The sequence below is a fragment of the Apis dorsata genome, unplaced genomic scaffold, assembly GCF_000469605.1.
Source record: "Apis dorsata unplaced genomic scaffold, Apis dorsata 1.3 scaffold_32, whole genome shotgun sequence".
NCBI classification, from domain to species: Eukaryota; Metazoa; Arthropoda; class Insecta; order Hymenoptera; family Apidae; genus Apis; species Apis dorsata.
In genome coordinates, this window is record NW_006263334.1 from 943,214 (window position 1) to 950,964 (window position 7,751).

General features: G+C 36.5%; 1 protein-coding gene across 1 annotated transcript in view; it reads right to left on the minus strand.

The window, feature by feature from the left end:
- The window catches only part of LOC102679565, a 39,479-nt gene extending 31,797 nt beyond the window's left edge, over nucleotides 1-7,682 (minus strand). Inside the window, exon 1 of the mRNA XM_006608292.2 lies at nucleotides 7,517-7,682. The gene's annotated coding sequence lies outside the window, so the exon portion shown is untranslated. The remainder of the gene's footprint in view (nucleotides 1-7,516) is intronic.
- Between the last annotated feature and the right edge of the window lie 69 nt (nucleotides 7,683-7,751).

The following is a 7,751-nucleotide window of genomic DNA, read 5'->3' on the forward strand; positions in this document are numbered from 1 at the left end:
AAGTTTACCACTTTCATTCGAAGATTGATCGAGAAACCGAGATGGAAAAATAATCTTGCTCGCTTTAGAAGGATCGCGTTGAAATAGGTCTTGAAATATCCGGCTCGTGGCCTCGGTAAATGCAACACTCGAGACGAACCGAAACTGTTGCCTTTGTATTTCTTTTTCGTGAGTAGGTTAGCCTCGCGTTAAGAACATGGTGGCATTCGACTATTTACCTGCCCATTGACACACTTCGAAGGTGTGGCGTAACGCGGACAAACGCTTAAATTACTGCATCAATTTCAAACTTCGTTCGTGTGAGATTCACAAGAACGAGCTTTTGGATAAAATTATCGTTAAAAAAAAAAATAAATAAATTTTATTCCCGTTCATTTAACGACACTGTGATTAATTTTATTGATCGAAATCATCGATCAATCTCGTTCTAGATAATGTAACTTTGAGTTTTTATCATTTTTATCATACGGTTATAGCGGTCTGCGAATCGATGAATTTCCCTCTTAAAGAAGCTATTAAAATTTTAATAGATGTACATTTTATTCCGCGCGTGTTGCTAATTTATTATTCGCAATCGTACGTTTTAATTTCTTTATATTTAAATTCGTTTTTAAAATTTTAATTGACGAGGTTGTTTAATAACAACGGTTTAGCAACAATTAGGCAATTTATCGTAAACGGGCAATTTATCGTATTTTCAAATTTACTGTTTTGAAGAGAAAGTTTCTCGTATTTGCATTTTTCGTCAACTCGATGAAGTATGTTTATTTGCCGGGTAACGTTACTCGGAGATTAAATAAAGACGAGATACCATTTATTAAGATTTTCTGATTGACTAACGGTCGCTCTCGAAAGTCTACGCGGAATTCAAAACAGGACTTTAACGACGAAACGGATGATAGGTTTGACGGGCGAAGATGAACGGATGCAACGATCATCCCATGGATGAATAGAAAACGCGACGATATATATGATAACATCTTATAATTATTTCATCGATCGAAAAAAAAAGATAGAACAATCGTTCTATCCAGCCATGCGTTCTCAATTTCGATGCATTCGCGATAACAGTTCAATTACTTTTTTCTTTCTTTATTATTCACAAGCGACGAGAGGAATATCCCATGCAATGGAAACGCGAGGACAATCGAAACAAAAGTGGGAACAAGTCAACCTTCGCAACTTTCAAAGAGTGAAGGTTCAGATTAGCGGTATAGCAATACCAGATATAATTCCTATTCCTTCGCACACGTATCGCGTGTTTAATCCAAACTCACGAATAACACTTTCCCATATTTCCAAGTCTCTAAATATTTTTCCATGTGTCAAGGTTTAATGCCATCGTGAAAAGCAACTTTTATATCTAAGCTGTTCAAATCCAGTCTCTAGAAATCCAGCGCGAAAAAAAGATTTTCGTCGTGTTCATCGGATCACGTGTTCGTAATCCGTGTAGACACGTGTATTTATTAAAAGAGTATAAAGAGAAAAAAAAAAAAGAAAAAAAGAAAAAAGAAAAATATCAAGATGCAAAAATATATGCATATGAATATTTCATAACGTACAACGAGTCTTCACGTTGCTAATTCTTCTCTGTACAGAGTAAGTAACGTGTTCAAATATCGTATTGAAAAACACAATTTTGATTCGTAGGCAACACGTTCTTCGTTCGTTCAAAAAGATCTCGATGAATTTATTCACGTGACTGAGAAACGAATCCTCTGCCGTGTCCATCATCGTTCAAAAAACTTATATTTTTTTCTTTTTTCTTTTCTTTTTTTAACAAAAGGAAGACGTGATTTTCATCACGCATCGCCGTTCTCTCGCATCTCCGGCTTGTACAAGCGACTTTATAACAGAACACTTTGCTATTACCGCATAGTACGTACACTATATTATCTGTTCCCAACACAACCGTGCATCGAATCACAAAAGGTTACTAGGTTTCACGTTACGCAATTATGTCGTCGCTCCTTCCTCCAGAAACTCGGTGCTGAATCTTTCAAATCCACGAAATATATCTCGCCTTTTTCGGTTAATATATCCCATTTAACGCAATTTTACACGATGTTCGAAGCGTCTTGGAAAACGAAGAAACGATAGATAGGATATATATATATATATGTGAAGATCATATATTAAAAAGCAGCGGTACGCTCCATTGACTTTTTGCTCACGGAATTTCTTTTAAAGGTGAACGCTTCGTAGAAATGTCATCTCCTTAAACGCATAAATTATTCGCATCAAATGTTAAGTATTAAAAGTTAATAATCGATTTATTCGAGTGATTGAATAGAGAAGAATTGAATACAGTCAGAAACGATGATGACGAAGAAAAGAGAAAATAAAGAAACGGTTCACTAATGTAAACGAATTTTACGCTAATTTTTATAATTACGTTCTTATTTTCTTTTTCAATTTGACGAATGAATTGAAATTAAAAAAAAGAAAAAAAAAACATATCAATTTTAACAATTACTTTGAGACTTTTCTGTTTTAAAACTGTTTCTGATCCGACGAATGATAATAGTGTTTCGGGGTCAAATGTTCCACGTGACCAGCTTCTGAAAGTGGCCAGACAGACAGTCATTTTTTTTTTCGCGTACTCGCATATATCCAATCCTCGTGACTCTACAAAACCTGTTTCGTCGACCTTTAAACGATATTCGTTTATTGCAATTTTGTTCTCGTGCACCGGACGAATCCGATCATATTTTAAACCCATCGATCCATGATTTTCGCGAAACATTTCGATTTCCCAAAAGAAAAAGAAAAAGAAAAAAATTTTTCGCGCGAGAAAACCTCTTCGACTTCTTTCTCGTTCTCCAGAAAGCGAAAGAAAGAGATGAAATCGGGGGACCGGAAACCATCACCGTTTGGGACGATTTTCGAAACGATCAACGTCGTAACATTCGCGTTTACCAGGCGAAAACGTTCGACCTCTTTCTCCTTTCGGCCACGTGGACGGAACGTGTAATTACGCTTAATTCGAATTTTCACGTCCCTTTCGCGCTCCACGGCCTCTCGGAGAGAAGAGGAGGAAGAGCGGGGCGGTATACTCTCGCCAAGATTCGAATCCTCTTCCCACTGTGTGTTTACTTTCTACGAAAAACAATCAGAGAGAATTTTACCGCGATTGCTTTCACGATTGTCTCGCGTTCTCATTGTTCCTCCACGTCAAATCGTATCGAGTTAACGGGCTAACGGCAAGCTTTTTAAACTTGTTCGCACATTTCCGTGTGAAGCCGATTATATCGCGCGTCCATCTGCCCCTCCCCTCCCTCCTTGATCCGCGACAACTTTATGAGAAAAATTGTTGCACGCTCCTCTGCCTCGTCCTCGTGTAAATTAATCCGCATTATGCGCGAAGGAAACGACTTTTCTCTCTCTCTCTCTCTCTCTCTCTCTCTCTCTCTCTGGCGTCTGGAAACGTTTTTCTTTCTTCACTCCGTTCTTATCCGCCGCAGATGTCTAAAGTTTCGTAAATCTATCCTCTGTAATTTTTGACTAAAATCGTATTTCCTCGTTCTTAGCTCTCCCGTTTCTGCGGTCGTGGATCGAAAAGAATAGGTGGAAAAATAAGAATGATGCAACTGGTGGTGGTTACTCATCTTGAATTCTATCGTCTTCTGTTAGAAGTTAAAAAGATCGTATAATATTTAATTAACCTTAACGCCATTTTTCCTCGATAAACGGTAATTCGAATCGTGGCAAGAACCAATTGTTGACCCTTCTGTATCTCTAGGGGGTTTCATATATTCATTTTCCAAGTAATTATTTATTACTGAACGATATTGAAAAATTATTTGAAACGTTTCCAATTAGGAATTATTCGTTCGAATTATTCGAGCAATTACATTTTTACAGTTCATTGGGAAAATTAATTAAATGAATTTCCTTGAACAAAATAACGAAACGAAAGAAAAATAAAATCTTTCCTACTTTTTTGCTCGAAGTTTCTTTACATAATAATTTATATAGTAAATAGTAGATAATAATTTATATAGTTCTTAAAGCGATTTAATCGATTTTAATCCGAAGACGAAAAATCAGATTTTAAATCTGCATCGAATGAAAGAAACCTTTCCTTTCACTCGACTAAGTTCGAGCGGTAAAACGTTCCGATCCAATAAATAGGCAAAGAATATCGCTGTGCATAATTTTCCCCGTTCAAGCGGATCGGTTCTGCCAGCTCGATCTCACCGAAAATCGTTTATCTTTCCAATTTCTTTGTGCAAATCTCGACGAATACATTTTTTCCAGATATTCACAATTACTTTGATTCAATTTCCTCGATCTCTTCGAAGAAAGATCCCCCCTCCCCTATTTATTTTACAATTTCTTCTTTACTATTTTTTTCAACTCGCTTTATCCTCACAAACATCCATATTTATTCGATTCTTTTCCCATATTTACAATTGCAATTGAATTTTCTTGATCCACAGAGTATATTCACAATTTTATTCCATTTATTTTTTTTCAGGTCAGTTCGTTCATCCAAAGATTATTTATAACTACAATTTGCATACGGGCACTCTTCCAGGAATACCGGATGCAAAAATGCAAAATAAGAATCCTTTATAAGAATTCAACGTTCCTTTCCAATCTCAAAAGTATCAAATTTAAACGAGAATCGACAATCGGGCCAGGAGCTGGAACCAAAAAAATTTGTCGCTCGAGCCATCTGTACGCGGTTCACACGTATACGCGGGATGAACGCGTAACTCGTGAAGAGGTCGGCGAAGAACTGTTACAGCGACGTGTGTCGAAGCGCGACGGGAAAGAAAGAAAGGAAGAAGAAGAATAAGAAGGAAAAGGACGGGAACGTTATAAGTTAAGCCGGTCACACGCCGGTATTCCAGTTCGACCGCGACGGAATAGTATCCAAAATTGAAAAGAACGAATACGTGGCTCTCGTGGAGTACATAGCCTCGAATAGCCTGGAATGGAGGGGGGGGAGGGAGAATTTATTCCTATCACGAGCCCTGACGGCGGAGGTCAATCCACTTGGAGTCGGGGATTGCTTGCTCCAGCTCGGGGATGGGATGGGATATACCCAACAGGGAAAAGAGATCTCTCCGGGAAACGGATCGATGGACAGATTTCGTCGGTTGTGCTCTTCGAACCGAGAAAATACTTGGAAATCCTGGAACGGAAAACTGTTGACCAATGTTGGCCTAACAGTTCTTCGACCTTCTAAAAATTGTCCAACGCAACGACGATGCTCGGTGAAACGGTTGCGGTTCGATCCACGATTGGATTTTAAAACGTTCGAATTGGTTGGGAAAAAAGAAGCGGCAAATTGTCGAAGGAACGGGAAGAAATCGAGTGGCGGGGCCAGATGAAAATTCTTCTCTTTCGATTTTCTCTCTCTCTCTCTCTCTCTCTCTCTCTCTCTCTCTCTCTCTCTCTCTCTCNGAAAGAATTTTGTGCGTTCGATTGATAAATAAGGCCGGATAGGAGAATTTACGGTCGACCTCGTTAAATGTTCATCACGGATTCCACAAGTCGATTCTCACACCGCGACACGAGCCGTTCGTAAACGTAATTTGTTTTAACCCGTTAACCCCTTATTCCTTTTACGATTACTAGATCGGTCCATCTTTCCAAAGGAAGAGCTCGCGTTCGTCGCGGTTTTAATTAAATAACGAGAGAGAGAGAGAGAGAGAGAGAGAGAGAGATTAATCCCGTGAAATAATATATTGCTATTTCTCACGTTTTGCCTATATCTATGAAACCGAACTTAATAATTCTTTGTTATTTTTATTATATATTCCTTCTTTTTCTTCGTAAAACGCCAACTTACGTAATCGCGATATTCACGATATATGATTATATTTGCATCAAAACAATCGTGACAAATCAGTATATAAATCAGATTAAACGAAATTCGTTCAAGTAAATTGGTTTATTACCGAGAAATTCGATAATTTTTCGACGATTATGTAATTTGTGTTTGGCAAATCTTACTTAATCTTACAAAACAGACGCCGGTGTCACGTTTTTTTTTTTTTTGAAATAGGGATATTATATAGCTGGATTACGACAATTATGTTTCGCGTGTATACCCTTTTTTTTTGTTTCTTTATTCAAAAAATTTATACGAGAAGAAAATAACCAGCCAGCTTAGACTCGATGAGTTAACAACTTCAATGAAGGTTTTTTTTTTTTTATATACGTCACGTAATGTTGCACGTGATCATTATCTATAATCTAGAGGGAAAAGAAAAAAATAAAAAGGAGTCATAGAAATCGCTTGAATCCTGCATTCCGTTTAATAAAATATTGATAGTTTGCCGTTCCATCGCGTGAAACGTCGGATTTAATAAAGAAAAAGACATAGAAATCCTTCATAACCTATTAAGCTACTTTAGAAATACTTTATAAGATGGAAAAATATGCATTATCTGAAATATATAAACGTACATGACATTTCAATATCATCCCGTTGATTTTTATAAATTTTCATTGAACAAGTTTCTTCTAATAAAGATTTTTAGTTAGAATAACGATATATTTTTCACTTCTCATTTTATTTTTTAACTTTTCCTTTCTTATTTTTAGTTTCGTTACTAACGATTCCTTGATGCATTTCGTGTCGTACAAAGTTTTTTTTTTTTCGTATCGAAAAAATACGAATGAATCGAGTATCGCGTTTCCCTGCAATTGAAAGAATGCACGCAAAATGACCAACATAAATTTACTTATCACCGCGTAAAATGTAACGCATCAGCATGTTTTACCGTTTCGTTTCATTATTTTTAAAGGAATATTATTGTTCGTTACGTTACGTAATATTTTATAATTGAATAACTTTCGATCGTTTAAAATGTTATTTTCAAAAAATAATATGTTAAATAACAAATAACGTTCATCATTGTATTTCCTATTTTTTTTTTTTTTTCGCTGATCAACTCTGCACATACTATAAATATTATATAATCGAATCCATGGTAAACATTTAATTCCTTTCATCGACTATTTACCATCGATTATTTTATATTCTGACGAAAGAACATTTTAGACATTTTAGATAGTTCTCCAACGTGAAGACATTTAAAGGTCAACACATTCGTCCATGTAATTAAGTAACAGTTTACAAATCATCTCAAAGGCCATTCGAATTTGAAAAGACTTCCTATCTTGCACTTTCCTCGCGATGACCGCATCGTACAATGTAAGCAACGAGAATAATCTTTTACATAATCTTTTTTTATCCTGCAAAAAATTTCATTAGCACACGATGCATGAAAATTATTACTTCTCTACGCGATTCGCGTAGAAAATATCTATAAATTATCTATAAAAAAACTATGATATATCTTATCCATAAATGTATTCTCATACATATTCTCTTTCTACTCTCAATATTTCCTCTACAACTGCATCGATCCAACTTTCCGCTCGCATTTCCGGTGACAAATCCTGCACACACGAAACGAGATCGCGGCCGAGGCGTTCGAGAGAACGAAGCGCGCAAAAGCGGAAGCTCAGTGATAAGGAGAAGGACTGGACTTACCGGGGCTGCCTCCTAATCCCTCGTTCACGATCGTATCCAGATTGTCATGGCACAACAATACAATCGGCCGCGCACACAGTGGCGAGAACCGAGTGTTGGTAAAAAGTAAGAAGAAAAGAAAAAAAAAAAGAAAAAAAAAAAATCACCTTCGAAAAACAAAAACTTCACTGAATCAGTTTCCTTTCACACTCCTTTCTTTTTCTTTCTTTCTTTTTTTTTTTTTTTTTTTTTTTTT